General features: G+C 35.2%; 1 protein-coding gene across 2 annotated transcripts in view; it reads right to left on the bottom strand.

The window, feature by feature from the left end:
* The window catches only part of LOC136847428 (receptor-binding cancer antigen expressed on SiSo cells), a 797,278-nt gene that overhangs the window by 332,713 nt on the left and 447,781 nt on the right, over positions 1–16,784 (bottom strand). For both annotated transcript variants that reach the window (XM_067119100.1, XM_067119101.1), the window contains exon 4: positions 2,812–2,869. The gene's annotated coding sequence lies outside the window, so the exon portion shown is untranslated. The remainder of the gene's footprint in view (positions 1–2,811; positions 2,870–16,784) is intronic.

Here is a 16,784-nt window from a genome sequence, read left to right as displayed (position 1 = left end):
TCTCTCAGTACCTACTATTGATTACATAGATATCGGCTGCCGATATCGCCAGCTCAGATAAAAAGACATAAGAGTCCTCGAACATCGGAGAAAAGCCTCCTCGTTAAAAAAAATAAGCCCACAATTAATATACATACCTTAGCCTATTTACACATGAGTAGACGGAAAAGTCATTGTGTGTGTGTTTATATATATATGTATGTATATATATAATATATATACATATATATGTATATATATTATATATATACATATACATACATACATACATATATATATATATATATATATATATATATATATATATATATATATATATATATATATATATATATGTACACACACACAAATATATATACACACACATATATATATATATATATATATATATATATATATATATATATATATATATATATATATATATATATATATATACCCTACAATTAACATACATTTCTTAGCCTTGTTACTCATGAATAAACGGAAAAGTCATTGTATATATATATATATATATATATATATATATATATATATATATATATATATATATATATATATATATACATTTCTTAACCTTGTTACTCATAAAATACATTTCTTAATCTTGTTACTCATTAATAAAAGGAAAAGTCATATGTGTATATATTATATATATATATATATATATATATATATATATATATATATATATATATATATATATATATATTATATATATATGAATATCTTATCCCAGGAAACAGTGTTAGGTGAAATTAACATTGATTTCAGCAATGAAAGTTTAGAACACGTTTTAATTTTATTTCATTTCTATGAACAATGCAATGGAGGATAATGTACTAAATTTTTAAAGTATGCTTATATGAATATATTTCGAATATTTGAATTTGTTTTCTTTTCTGGATTTGAACTACTTTTCTCTCTCTTTCTGCTAAACAAAAGACGCTGATAGATCTCAGACAAAAAGCTGTATAAAGTAAGCAGAGTTTTTAAATAATTCAGTACACACTCATCATCTTTAATAATTTCTTCTTCTTTTTTATGCAATAATTATACACACATATAATTATATATATATATATATATATATATATATATATATATATATATATATATATATATATATAAAACGTATGTATGATGTATTTTACGGCTATAAAAGATAAAATGACACATGTTCATTTTGCTGCTAAACCCTCGACAGTATCTCCTCTTTCTCCCTGCGAGCTAATACACTTCTTTTAAAGTTTACCTATCCTTTGCTGGGTGAGAAAAATTCCAATAAATCACCCTCTTTCTAAGATGCATTAATTAAATACTCGGGAAAAATGCTCATGAGAGACCCGAAGTGGTTAAACTTTATTCAAAACTCCAAGGCAGGCATTTAAGTAAAAAAAAAAAGTTTTAAAAGTCCGAGATAGGATGCTATATTTTTTTCCCGAGCAAAGATACAGCCTTTATCTGTGATGTTTGTTGCCCTACTTGTGATACTTTGAATTGAAATAGGTTTAAAGATTCATCTAAAAATGTGACAGACTCCATCTATGGGTGTTACGTACGATTCTGTGATACATACGCGATTCACGTAACAGTCCAAACTTTGGGACAGTTTCTAGGAAATGTTATTTTTGGGCCTGCAACTGCACAAAATCATTAAGTTGCTCGTCCCGTCGGCCTCTGTAGAGACATTTGATCTCAAAGAGGGTGACTGAAATAGAACAGATTCCGTTATCCATCTAAGTGGAAGACAATAGAAGTAGTGATAAAAACAACCAAGTGCAGTAAAGAGTCTTCGTATTTGCCAGAGTAGTAGACTTATGACAGTCGCTCTGAATAGTTACTCTCCTTCTCAAGACTTAACGCGTATATAACGGGAACTATTAAGCTCTTAATATACAACTGCTTGGATGACCTGATCCGTTACTCTCTTTTTCTATTATTTCATAAATGTAAACTTCTTAATATATAAAACTACATTTTTAGGACAGTCTGTGCTGCTGAAAAAACCAGGAACGTCGTTTTCTCATGAAGAAATAAACTGCAAAAATAAATGAATGCATCCTAATTTTTCATTGTTTACCTTGATTAAATGAACATGTATATATACGCATTTCCAGAGACTAGACTACATACACACACACACACACATTATATATATATATATATATATATATATATATATATATATATATATATATATATATATATATATATATATATATAATGTAATAATGTTCGTGCACAATACTCAATAAACATATAAGGTCACAGGTAAAATAAAATTATGGCGCCCATAAGCAATCATTTTGAGCTCCGCAGAGGAATGTCACAGACACTTATTCTAATAAATGATGACTGACACACATCTTTTATCACAAAGAATCACTAGTACCCGGAAGAGTTTTTATTATTACTTCTGAACGAAAGTTCACGGAGAAGATTGGTAACTTATATTTCCTTATGAATCACAAGCCTGCAGGACAAAGAAATGAAAGGGAGAGAAAAGGAAGAAGCTGTATTACAAGAGGACGGAAAAAAGAGAGCTAGGCTAAATCCTGAAGAAAGAGATATACAAAGCAAAAAGGATGACACCGCGAACTCTGTCCAGCGAATCTTTTTCAGAATCTGTAAGCCACTAATGTGAACTTAGAGAGAGAGAGAGAGAGAGAGAGAGAGAGAGAGAGAGAGAGAGAGAGAGAGCTTCACAACCCCAAGACAGTGAAATGTCGAGTTGCGTTTAATCCTAGTGCACATTATTAGCATCAGTACGAAAAAAAATACGAATTGGAAACCCTGAGATGTACTCACGGTAAGTTGCACGATACATCAGAGGAATGGCTGAAGTGGGGCGGTGTGAGCAGCAGTCCTGAAATAAGAAATCGTTAAATAGTTTGAATAGTTTAATAATAGTTTAATAACAACTGCTCAGCTCTGATGCGCCAAGCATCATTCCTTTAGTTTTCAGACGTATTGTTGTTGTCTATTAATATACAAGATTCTTTTTTATTCATGCTTATCTATTGGTTAATGGATTTTTACGCTTGTTCCACGTGAATAATAATAATAATAATAATAATAATAATAATAATAATAATAATAATAATAATAATAATAACTACAGGACGTTTCTGTACGACCTCTACAAAGCCAGAAGACAGAAGAGAAGAAAAAGTAAAACGTAGTTTGTGGCTATGTAAAAATAAGATTCATTTACAAGAATCCTGAAAGTAAACGCAGACATTATTTCTCTTTCAGTGGAAATAAATACTGAACCTCTAAAACCATTTCCAACTTAACCAATTACGCCGAGAGAGAGAGAGAGAGAGAGAGAGAGAGAGAGAGAGAGAGAGAGAGAGAGAGAGAGAGAGAGAGAGAGAGAGAGAATTTTAGTTGTTTCCCGGACTTAATATTCTTAGAACCTGCAGACGTTTTCCATTATCTTTTAGTTAAACTGCACTCGAAAATATATGAATTCATTAAAAAATACTTCGGATATGTAAACTGAAAGTGAAAATTAATAGAAGAATATACTTTGAAAAACACAGCCTGCTAGTAAATATATACAGGTTCATGTTTAAGTAGTAGTTGGAAAGACGTCAAAAAAAAATATTGAAAAAACTTTTGCTTAAGCATTTGAGAATTCTTATCCATAAAGGAAGAGAAAGTTACATATGCAAATACATGTCTTTTTAGAGCGAACAGATCAGTATGGAAGTATGTAATATGTAAAACATTACAAAACGTGCGCACACACATATGTATGTATACATGTTTGTATGTGTATGTGTACGTATATACATATATATATATATATATATATATATATATATATATATATATATATATATATATATATATATATATATATATATATATATATATATATATATATATATATATATATATACCTGCCGTGCCTTAAAAACAGTTGTTGCTGAAGAGAAGCGGTAGAGAACGGACGAAAACAATTAGGTCGAGGTGGGGTGAGAAGGCGAGAAAAACGAATGAGTGTTGAGATGCGCTTTCGTTGCCCTCCGAACACCCTGCGTGGGAAAGGAGGGTCTGCGAGGCACCAATAACGACCAGCCTCCTTTTTACTGATAGTTTTAACGGTGCGGGAGACCCGGTGGGGAAGGGGAAGCCAAACAGGTAATAAAGGCCTGTAATTGTGCAGGAGAAGGATGGAAAAGGAGATGGAGAGAGATGCAAGGATGGATGAGCTGGAGAGAGAGAGAGAGAGAGAGAGAGAGAGAGAGAGAGAGAGAGAGAGAGAGAGAGAGGGGGAAGCAGTGTACTGGAAAGGCAAATTCTCAAAAGTTAAAAACAAATTGATACTCACAGACCTATTTTCTTTCTTTCCTTTGTAAAATTACAACATTATATTAACTACGTCCGTATGAAAATGTGGTCTCTCTCTCTCTCTCTCTCTCTCTCTCTCTCTCTCTCTCTCTCTCTTTCTCCACTAAGTTCCTGAACTACTCAGGCTGACGATATAATTCCAGAGAAGCTTATTGTCTCGCGCTCTGTAATACCAGATATTGAGAGGAAACAGTACAATTTACAAGATGGTCCCCACTCACGTCTACGGATCCACCCACTTATTTTCAGACAAATGCGACTCGTTCTCCCTTTCAATACAATTGTCTCTCTCCACCTCGCCAAGCATGAGCGATTTAGAAGAACCATAAGGTGATATGTACATATCTCTTGCATTTCAGTTTGCATCTTCAAAGACAAATCTACCATGGACTTTGTAAAGGAAGCTGCAACAAACAAACACACACACAAACACACATGTATATATATAAATTTATAATATATAATATATATACACATATATACTTATATATATGAATTTATATGTATATATATATATATATATATATATATATATATATATATATATATATATATATATATATATATATATATATATATGTGTGTGTGTGTGTGTGTGTGTGTGTGTGTGAGTGTGAATGTATATATGTATGTGCAGTTTTAAGAAATGGCAATGTTAATAAAGAATAGATATGAGAAAGTTGATGGGTATATCCCGATAAACCCTTTTCACCAGCCAAAAGCTAGATCCGGTGCAATCTGTGTTCATTAGGCATGTTAAACTGACACTGGTCAGCCATGTGCTGAACACTTAAATGTGATCATGATATCCTAGGTCATGAGCAAAATGCCATGTCTAATTATTTCAAAAGAATGGCCATCAAGAGTTGAAAATCACATTCAAAGAGTGCATTAACAAATGATGTGTCTGCGTTTCCTTAAAAATACAATACGCTCTTCTTTTTTACGAATTTATATTGAAAAAGTCATTGAAAATTCGATCTCTAAAACTCTATTTTCGTCGTTCATTTTACTCTGGGAAATTCCTAGGAAAATTAGAATTTTTTTCGTCTTCTTCAATAAGAATATACACTCACGCTGAATAATAATAATAATAATAATAATAATAATAATAATAATAATAATAATAATAATAATAATAATAAGAGCAAGTAGACCTCAGTGTTTAGAACAAACACTCCAAAAACTTTGCCTATAATTCTCTCATTAACATTTTCCCTCTTTACAGGAGTCCGGTTTCTCAAAAACAGCAATTCAGATCCCAGATTAGCGGAGTGTAATCAGAAGCTTTCATTGAACTTTCTTGGCGTATTGTAAAAGGAAATTCGAATGCAAAAGGAAAACTGTCGATTAAATAGCTCCTTCCAGTTTCGAGAACTTGGGAATAGAGAAAGACATAAAAAGATTTTCATCAGGATCAACGATAAAAGCAATACCGTTTGAAAATCTTAGAAATCTCCTCCTAATTCACTTGGATTTTTTCATTAAGGTCTTTGGTTTTTGCGGTAAGTATATTTACTTAGCACGTAAATGAGCAAGGCATTACTTTTTTGGTAAAGATGCCACTTGGGGCAATTTCACGGAGGACCCTCGCGAAAAAAATACTTAGATTTTTGAATGAATTTTTTTACATTTCTATAACAAACCGATTCTCCAGCTCCTCGTTTTGCATAATTAACTTATCTTTTGGGATTTTTTCCTTTTTATGATATGGAAAAGTAAGCACGATATTTATGGTAGAAATGCCACTTGGAACATTTCCACATAAGCCTATCGCAAAAACACTTAGATTTTCGACAAGTTATTTTACATCGTTTCATATAATCAACCTACATTTGGGAATATTCTTCACTTCATGAAATAAACAGTAGTATTAACAATAATGATAAAAATCGCAATACGTATACTTGGTTTAGAGCAGGTATAACCAGCATTGCTTGTCCTTGAAGACAGCTGATGAGACTTGGTGTCCTAGAGGCTGAGTTTCATCCCCTTCACGAGCTAAAGAGCAATTCAGTTAATTTTTAGATAAAAATGTATTCAAAATAACATTAGTAACTATTTGCAGTAACAAATCAACACTATCAGTACCGACAGGAAACTTAGTACTACTTAACAAATCAAATCATACGAAGATAAACCCAACAAATTCAAAGATTCAGTGATATCTTCTCATAAAGAGAAATTAGTTTCTAAGTCAGACAAAAAAAAAATGTAAACAAGCACCACTAGGCCTAATCAGTGTAGATAAAAAAACTCAACCCTAAAATCGCCTCTATCACGAGAAGTACTTTAAAAAAGAAATGCTTCTACGTGGCTTTCTTCGTCAGAATCGGATTTATTAGTCCACATAAACTTGGCCCTCTTAAATCCCCACTCTGAGCCAGGGGACCAAATAACTCGATTACCTGTTGAATAATACTGGCTAATGAGCCAGGTCAGGGCAGTAAAGGATGGCCCTCACCTTTGGATTTTCGGGACAGGAATATTAATCGTTCCTGTTTTCTTTTCGACGAATACTGCACAGGGATATAGAATTCATAGTTGGGATAGTTCGTTCGGTACATACATGCGCACGTACGCATGCTGTAGTTTTATATATATATATACTGTATATATATATATATATATATATATATATATATATATATATATATATATATATATATATATATATATATATATATATATATATATATATATATATATATATATATATATATATATATATATATAGACAGATAGATAGATAGATATACTATATATAATGTATATATATAAATACACACACACACATATATATATATATATATATTATATATATATATATATATATATATATATATATATATATATATATATATATATATATATATATATATATATCCTATATATATCCTTTCACATAATTTGGAGTGAGTCTAAAGAAAACTTCGAAAGCAGAGCATCAAACCCTACTCACTGTAGTAATTCTATCAAATGAAATTATTCAGGTGTCCAGTATAATTCTGCTAAAGAGAAGCACATGCTTACTCGCCTGTATAAAGTATAATTTGAGAGTACTGCTAACAATAATTTCCTCATGATTTTGAATGACTTTTCAGATTTTTAGGGGCAACACACACACGCACACACACACACACACACTGGCCGTTCACCTCCATTCCACTCACATTATTTAACTTCCTGAATATTCAGGCCCTTCTATTCTGGGATCTCATTCACTGAATCGAAACTCTGTGTCGTTGTGGAAGTGATGGACATCCTTAGCACTGATATTATACCTTGAAGGAAGGCCATCACCTCCCATGCTGTTCCCAATAATTGTGAAAATAATACTGGGGCGAGGTGTACCAGGAAACACAAAAATTCAGCATTTCCATTCCCCGTTGGAAACCTTATACTGTCCAGCGTAATATCGGGGTCTTTCAGCGAATTGTTTGTGGATGTCCAAATATAACTTATTCAAGCCATCAATGAACCTTTTCATGCCTGTTGCAGAGCTGCAACATCATCATGAATAAAGTTTTCTTGCAAACATCAGTAATTGTCGCACCTTCACCCTGCAACAGTCATACCAGAAGTCACACCCACAGAGTGCCCCCAAAAGCCATGCCTTGAATGCTCTTGCACAAGCGCCTCATGGATCTGTCCCTCAGCATATTTTCCTTTTGTTTTTCAGTAGAAACTTGTATTTTGTCTACAAAAATATGCCATTCTTAGCCTCATGTCAATTACCTATTATTTATGACTTACCTATTATTTGTTTAAAGATAAATCTCACTTCAACATGCTATTTGGTTACTTTCAAGCATAAAATTTGCATTCTTATGAAAAGGGCCAAGGACTTCAAGAAGCAACATTACGCTATAGGTAAGAGTGTGTTGAGGTAAAACCCAGAGGCTTTTTTTTATATTTGCTTGCTCCTTTGAAGCTGTGAAATCCCTATTCTGTTTGACGGGTACAGCACCTTGGCTTTTTTTTTCCTTGAAAATGGCGAACATAGCTAAGTCCCTTTATCCTTATTTGGAACAGCCTGTGAGGAACTTTGAGATCCATTAATAGTGCTGGCATATTCAGCATACACCCCTTGCTAACATTTTCAAGCTCTTTCATAGGTTTCTGAAGTTTCTCCCCGGCACTGTATCATCTACAAACACAATCCATCCACACAATATTGAAACCCCTTTTTTACTGCATAAACTTTCATCCACATTCATGTTCTCATTCAGAATTCTTGCATCACTCCATCGCCAAAGCTATCAAAACACTCATGAAGAAATAACACACCCGTGTTTCAGATCAACTTTTACACCAAGACTACTACTCGCTTGTCACTTGTCTACGAACTCTCACACACGCTTTGCCAGCTTTGCTTTTGTCACAAAAGCTTGTGTGTCTGTCTTCGACGCCACGCTTCCTCAAGACCGCCCACGCTGACTCTCTATCCTCTCTTTAATAGGCTCTTTATAGTGCCGTGTATATCACATCTGATTTGCTTCATTTACTCTCAGACATATCCATACTAGTTTTAGAATAAGCATTTGATCCGTACAACCCCTCTCTCTTTTCTAAAGTCACAAGGTTTTCCGTATCAATCCTCCTGTCATCTGTCTTACTTTTCTCAATCAAAGTCCTATCATACACTTTACCTGTGATGCAAAGTAAAGTTAACACCTAAAATACTTACAGTCACCTCCACCACCTTTTCTCTTAAATTAATAAACACTTATTCCTCTCGTCCATTCCTTTGGTAACTTTCTTCTTTAGATCACTTTGCACACCCTAGTCATTCAGTAAAACACATTTTTTACCATACCGCAGAATCTCATTCGTAATACCATCAACTCATAATGCCTTTCTTTTAAATTACTCCAATTACAACGTCAACAAATTCTTTCAAAAGCTTTTAGAAATCTACCTAACCAATTCCAGTGTAGCATCACTCAGCTCTGCCTCTACTATCTTTCACATTCTACAAATCCCTTCAGGCAGCATCTTTCCATTTGCTACTATTAGGTAAAGAGCCATTTGCTTATTATCATTTTTCTCCCAATATATCTCCTCGTAAAACAACCACTTTTCTCTAAAAGGCCAAAGGATGCAGCGTTGAACCTGCGTTTGCAAAGCCTGGAACTACTCATGGCCTACTGCCTCCCACCCTACCCAGTTGTACGTACGTACTAGAGTCAGCAGACGTAGAGAAAAGAAAGGGTGTGCGGCTAGCACCCTCCCTCCTAAAGATTTGCTGAAAAACAGGAAGGCTGTAACCTCCTAGCAGCACCTCCTGACAGGGGAATACAGATGTAGGCTAAATTATATATATATATATATATATATATATATATATATATATATATATATATATATATTATATATATATATATATATATATATATATATATATATATATATATATATATATAAATTTCTAACTCTCACATCAGGATCGAACCCAGGTCTTTCAATTGAAAGACGAGACCGCTGCCAACCAGACTACACAAGTCATAAAAGAAGTTGGAACCTGAGTACCACTACTCGATGCTTTACCTGGGCAAGCTAACTGCTTGGATACCAGCGTGTTTTCCCCAACTTGCCGACTCAGCAGTGACCCAATTGACAGCATTTCATTCGAATTACCCTTTCTGAGTGAATATGATATATAAATATATATATGATATATATATGTATATATATGTATGTATATAGTATATATATATATATAAATTTCTGACCCACATCAGGATCGAACCCAGGTCTTTCAACTGAAAGACGAGACCGGTTGGCAGAGGTCTCGTCTTTCAACTGAAAGACCTGGGATCGATCGTGATGTGAATCAGAAATTTATTTCTGTTCCACACGTGATTGTGTGTTGATATTTCTATATACTGTATATAATATATATATAATACACACATACACAAACGTTATATATATATATATATATATATATATATATATATATATATATATATATATATATATATATATATATATATATATATATATATATATATATATATATATATATATAGTCGTCTCTTTTTCCTAATTCTTAAAACAACAGTACGCGGTAACCAAAGCAGGAATTGATAAAAGGCGTTATTGCTGAGGTAAGTGAGGCGTTGAAGCTGAATAAACATAAAAGAAAGTTTGAGATGAAATGAACCATAATTATATATGGAGTAAAAGGAAGGGAAAAGAGAGACATGTAAGATACGCTGACGACGGAGTATGGAGTTTCGTGAAAGCGAAAAGATAAATCAGAGTTATGTGAGACAGTTTGGCTATGTGGCGCGGAAGGAGGGCAAGTCTGTGAAAAGTGTATAATTAGGAAACGTTTCGAGGAAAGGGAAGGGAAAGGCCTCGAAACTGCGGGAATGATATGATGGAAACTGTATTAGAACAGAAGGACCCCAGTAGTAGGAGGCGAAAAAACACGTGCAACATGGAGGCGAATTGCTCAGTGAGTGCTGGGGGGGTTCGACAGGTTATTGATGCTGGGGGGTTCGGCAGATTATTGATGAGTATTCTGTATAGATATCTTAAGTGGAGGTTAATTTTGAGGGATTTTTCTGGACAAGTCCTAAAAGTGGTAGTTAAAGTATGAATGTGGCAGTGACTATTCCTGTTTATTCTCAGAAGCTGTTCTCGTTAAGGGAAAAAACGTGGACACTGCTGCAAAAGAGGTCAAGACCAGAAGCACAGTCTAGTTCAAATTACCCAACAATAAAACGAGAGAGAGAGAGAGAGAGAGAGAGAGAGAGAGAGAGAGAGAGAGAGAGAGAGAGAGAGAGAGAGAGAGAGAGAGAGAGAGAGAGCTTATGGATTAGGAAGTCACCGGTTTTGTGATGAGAATAACAGACGTTTAACATCGATGGATCTCAAACCAACACATGCTGTAAGGAAATGTCTAACTAATTTTGAACCAAAAATAATTCTGAATTTATTTACTAACTCTTTCTTCATCGGACATAAAATTTTTCGACTGCGTTTTAGCAAAACTGAACAATCTGAATGGGAGAATCAACAGGACGAAATGATTACAGACATGAAAAAAAGACGCGAAAAACATATCTTGATGAAGCTGGAAAACTGATAACGAAAAGGAGCAGAGAAATAAAGCCAAAGGATTTATATAAAGCGTGGAAAGCAAAGACCAACGAAATTCCGATACGGTCTTGCCTGATGGTTCTTCTTGTTTACCAAAGTGTTCGTCGGAAATAAAGCAAAAACAATCAAAAGTAAAACAAGGAACAAAACCAGACGGGTGTTACGCGACGAGACAAAAACCGATAGAGTCGCATCGGTCGGCGGAAGCAAAAACAGGACACGTAAACAGCATTTTTTAGCCCACACAAAACCTGCGAAAAACAAATTCCTGAAAAAATGGGAAGGGCGAAGAGTGGGAGAGGGCGGGGAGGAATGGATGGGGGGATAGAATGCGGTTTCCATATAGTCAAACATACGAGGCAAGGTTTTGATCAATGTTCTTTCAGTACCGTCAATGTGTACTATAAAAAAATTCCTGCCGAGGGACGAGTGTATGTGTGTATATATGCCTGTACACACACACACACACCCATATATATATATACATATATATATATATATATATATATATATATATATATATATATATATATATATATATATATATATATATATATATATTTATATGTATACACACACACACACACACATATATATATATATATATATATATATATACAGTACATATATACATTATATAGTAATAATGGAACCTCAACGTCCACAGGTTATTTCTCAAGAGAGGATGAGCTTATTAGATCAATTTCTTTATATTCCACTGAGCCTTTGTTGACCTAAGTAGTGGATAAGGTGCCTCATAGCTATGGTGACTCCGACCAAGATGGAGAAGAGCATCAGGCTGGCAACCCCATCTCAAAAGCTTAGCGGAAAACCGGAATGTTAGCACCATCTAAGTCCTTACAGTTTGGTTGGAGTAAGGCAATGGAGAAAAAAAATGGTTTATTTTTTCCCCTCGGAGTTTGAACTATTGGTTCCAGTTTGACCACATTTTGCATCAATTGTCAAAACAGTGAAACAACATCGCTGTCCTTTTTCATCAAGCAATATAACTATGAATGGGCCAGTGTAAATATATTTTGGCTATGATCCATTAACTATGTTTCACTCATGAAATCTTCAATGCCAAAGAAAGGTGGTAGCGCAACAGCACGTTTCTTGCTAGCCTCTAAATAAGGCAAAAAAAAAAAGATGCTCTGTAACAAATGAGGCGCGGAAGAAAAACCGAACATTTCAGGAAATAATAAAAAAAAAGGTTGAAGGGGAAAAATGGACACAAAACGTTAATTGATGAATGAGAGAAAAAGTGGAAAGGGTGCAACAAATGAAAAAGGGTAAAGAAGAAACATTGCAAAACAAAAAGGAATAGGGCCATTGTAAATAAATGAATAATGAAAAATAAGAAAATGACGTGTGTTCAAACATTTCTGGAAACACTAACTGACGACAACCCTCTGTAATCTATTCATACCTTTTGCGCATACTGTTATAAATAATCCGGAAATGTTATGTATTAACATTAACAACTGGTCGGGTAATACTCTGTAAGGCTGTATATTTACAGTAGGAAGGCCTTTTGTTATATCAGGTAAGGATTACATTTGATTCTTATTACACCATTTACTCTTGGAAGAACAAGCACACCCAAGACTAAGTATGTTGTTTGTGACACTTTCAAGACGACGTGGTACGACTGCATGGCGCCTTTAAGACAATAGTGCCAGTCTACAGTAGGTGATACCTCCAACATGTGGCAGTATGTTCATGAGACGCAATGAAGATGAAGTGGTGTGTCCAGATGGCACCTTCACGACGTAGTGACACGGGCATGTGGCACCTCCAAGACAGAGGAATGCTTACATTACAGCACCAAGTGGAGGCACGTTCATACGACACCTTCACGGCAAGTTCACTTGCCAAAGTGCGGCATCCATATTAAGACAGAGACAACATATGATATCTTTAAAGACTGAGCAGCACGTCTATGTGAAACCTTCAAGACGTGTGCCGCAACCATGCGACACCATCAAGACAGAGCGGCACGTCCTAGAGACACATTTTAAATGTAGCAGCGCATCTGCGCGCCAGCTAGATGGAATGGGAGTGGCACGTTCATGGGGCACCTCTAAGACTTAGCGCCCTATATATGCACCGTCGAATTTAGGCGGAATACCTGCAACGTAGAGGTACTTCCATGTGGCGTTATACTCAAAACCCGTGTCCCTTTGAAGCCATTACTGTAAAACAGCGCCATCATGTAATATTTTCAATACGAAAACTCAAAAATTTCCGCCGCGATAGGGAATAGGTATGTTCATATCCCTAAGGCGAGAAGACTTACCAGTGTAAAACTTCTGTATTAAAAACATAAAAATATGTGGTTTGAAGATGAAAACATTTTGAGCCAAAAGGTGTCTAAAGAAAATAGCTTTTGACTATACCTGTAGTAACTGCAGTTCCCTTATCATGTTAAACGTGCAAAACGACACTAAACCCAAGGGTATCATTGTTGAATTTTCCATCCACTATTCAGTTCCAAGTCAAATACGATTATAATTTTCGCCAACTTGAAAAGATTTCCTCTTCTCTTTGGCACATGAAAATTCACATTTGAATTAAAAGTCAAGAACGTTTCAGGATGCCCAAATAGCATATCAGAACGTCTGCCATGCTATCGATTTATTTTGGGAATTAAAGCATTTCCGTGGAATTTTACGATCTCTGATTTAACGTTACTATCCTCCAAAATCATTTTATCAATTTCGTTAATACCTATAAAGCTTTATGTCGTTTGCAGACATCTTTAACTCTCAAATTTAGCCAACCTTACGTGGTCGCAGAATTGAGTGAGTGTGCCACTCTTAGTTCTCTTAGAATATACAAAATTTTGATCATTTTCTTTGCGTCGTTTTGAACAAATGTCTCCCTCTCACCCAGCCCCACTGGCTGTATTCTATTCTATTCTATAGCTGGTCCGCTGGTATAGTGGTTAGTGTCGTGGAATGCCTCTCAGATGTTGCGGGTTCGCGTCTCCCCCGGGGCGATGAAAAATAACTGGCTCTGTACCATGATCAGTTACTGCTGCGGTGGGAGGTTGAAACCAACATTCTTTGAAAGCTTGAATTTCAAGTCAATAGCCCTGTGTGCTTGTTCCATGTGAATAAGTTTCATTTACTGAAATAATAACAATAATAATCAGTCCAAGCAGTCACTAGATTCAATACTACAAGATCACTTTCTATAGCAGTCCAGTAATGGGATCTTAAAGTCACATGATTCTCAAGGTTGCTCAGTGTGAGAGCAATGTTTCTTCCGGAATCAGTATGTTGACTCAAACGACCAAAGAAGTTCTAGAGAAAGTGTTAAGATTTTATTTGATTATTTATCTACGAGTGTCGCTGTCCTGTCAAAATGACAGCAATATTGAATTAAGTTTGCATCTCTATCGCCCTTAAATCAAGCATAATATGTTGCTTTGCTCTACCTCGTAAAGGACAATTAAACGTGGAGTTCACTATCCGTAGATTATCGTTGTTACACAAAAATATGGATACACGTGTTTTGTACGGCAGAATTTTTTTAAGTGCGAAGACCAACGGGACGGGTAATGTAAGGGTCTAGCCATCCCAGACAGGAAAAAAGAGGAAAAAGTAAAGAAGGACGATGCTTAACTACAAAGAAGGCGCTCGTTATTTTCTTTTAATGCGATGTCCGATGAATGGGCAGCCAAGATGCCTATATCTAGACCAGGCCTGATGAGGGAAAAAAAGGAAGGGGGGAAGGAAATAGTGTGGAATGATGGTAGTAAGGAATGAAGTATGGAGAGACGTCTCAGTATCGAGTAAATGGGAAAAAGCAAGTCACCGAACGCTATTCCAAGAATGCTCAATTTGACGGTTAATGTGAGATGGCATAGCTGAACTGGTCTTGTGCTTTTGTGACCAATATCTTTACTTCTATTATATGAAAAGGATAGCCTTTTATATATATAGCTGCCTTTTGTGCAATAATAAGTCACAGGTAGCATGCGGGCCAGTAAACGCTGCATATTATTGTGAAATATCGCCGTTTCCCAGCAGAAAGAAGACGGCGATAGCAGCAACAAAAACAAATCAACAACAACAACAATAACAACAATAGTGATGAAGATTATAACACGAATGTTGCTGCAAAACTAATAATAGTAACTGTGCCTCCGACAGTGATGACAGCGATACTAATAATATCAACTGTGGTCCTAATACCCATTCTCTATTTTCTGGTGAGCTAGTATTCGTTGAAAACGTGACCATATGTTACGAATTGGGAGGTTTGAAAAATAACCTTTTCCATACTAATAAACAATAAAAAGGATTATACAAGATGAACACTAACCGACACAGATTCTTTGGGGTTACAATCATGTTCATTTATTTGATATCTGTGTGTGTGTGTGTGTGTGTGTGTGAGAGAGAGAGAGAGAGAGAGAGAGAGAGAGAGAGAGAGAGAGAGAGAGAGAGAGAGAGAGAGAGAATAAAAAAATTCTAACAAACACAAACAAACAGCAAATGAATAACAAATTCTCGAAGAGACAAAGAGAGACCAAGACAGGAAAAAATTCTCAAAGATAAAGACAAATGGCAAAGAAATAAGAAATTCTCAAAGACGGAAAAGGAAGAGAATTTTAAATCCTCAAAAATACAGAGGCAGCAAAATACCAGTACTATAAAAAAATTCTCAGAGAGAGAGAGAGAGAGAGAGAGAGAGAGAGAGAGAGAGAGAGAGAGAGAGAGAGAGAGAGAGAGAGAAACAATCCTCATAAATTGTGCTTTCCTATACAAAGGCCTGGGAATCCAACAGTTCGTTGTATCTCTTTTCCATTCGGAGTCTAAACCCAACTAAAGATTTTTTGTGCAGGGTCTTTTTTTTCTATTTCTTCTTCTTCACGATAAGCTCAATAATTCTTTTCTTTCGAGAACAACGGACGGCGGTTACTTCTCCATGACCCAGACAGGTCAAGGTGATTCATATTCTTTCCTTCACAAGAAAGACGGAGCCTCACACATTATGTTCTTTTACGGTCAGGAGACCGAGGTGGGTATGTATGCCTAAATAAAGCTTCGAGAGAGTGACACATATTTCATTATGGCTGAGAACCAAGCAGGTACTTGCAAATAAAACCCGACCACTGAAGAAAGTGACCAGTTAGAATACCAAGACGGGGATGCGTGCCAGACAAAACCCGGTCCTAGAGAATAACGCAGAGACGGACACGTATGCCAAAATGAATATCAGCCATGGAAAGAGCGACTCATAATTTTCTATGATGGTTAGAAGACCGAAATGGGCATATATGCCCAAGTGAAACTTAG

The sequence above is a fragment of the Macrobrachium rosenbergii genome, chromosome 16 (genome assembly GCF_040412425.1).
Source record: "Macrobrachium rosenbergii isolate ZJJX-2024 chromosome 16, ASM4041242v1, whole genome shotgun sequence".
Lineage (NCBI taxonomy): Eukaryota > Metazoa > Arthropoda > Malacostraca > Decapoda > Palaemonidae > Macrobrachium > Macrobrachium rosenbergii.
The sequence above is the reverse complement of the archived record's forward strand: the minus strand, read 5'-3'. Positions and strand labels throughout refer to the sequence as shown.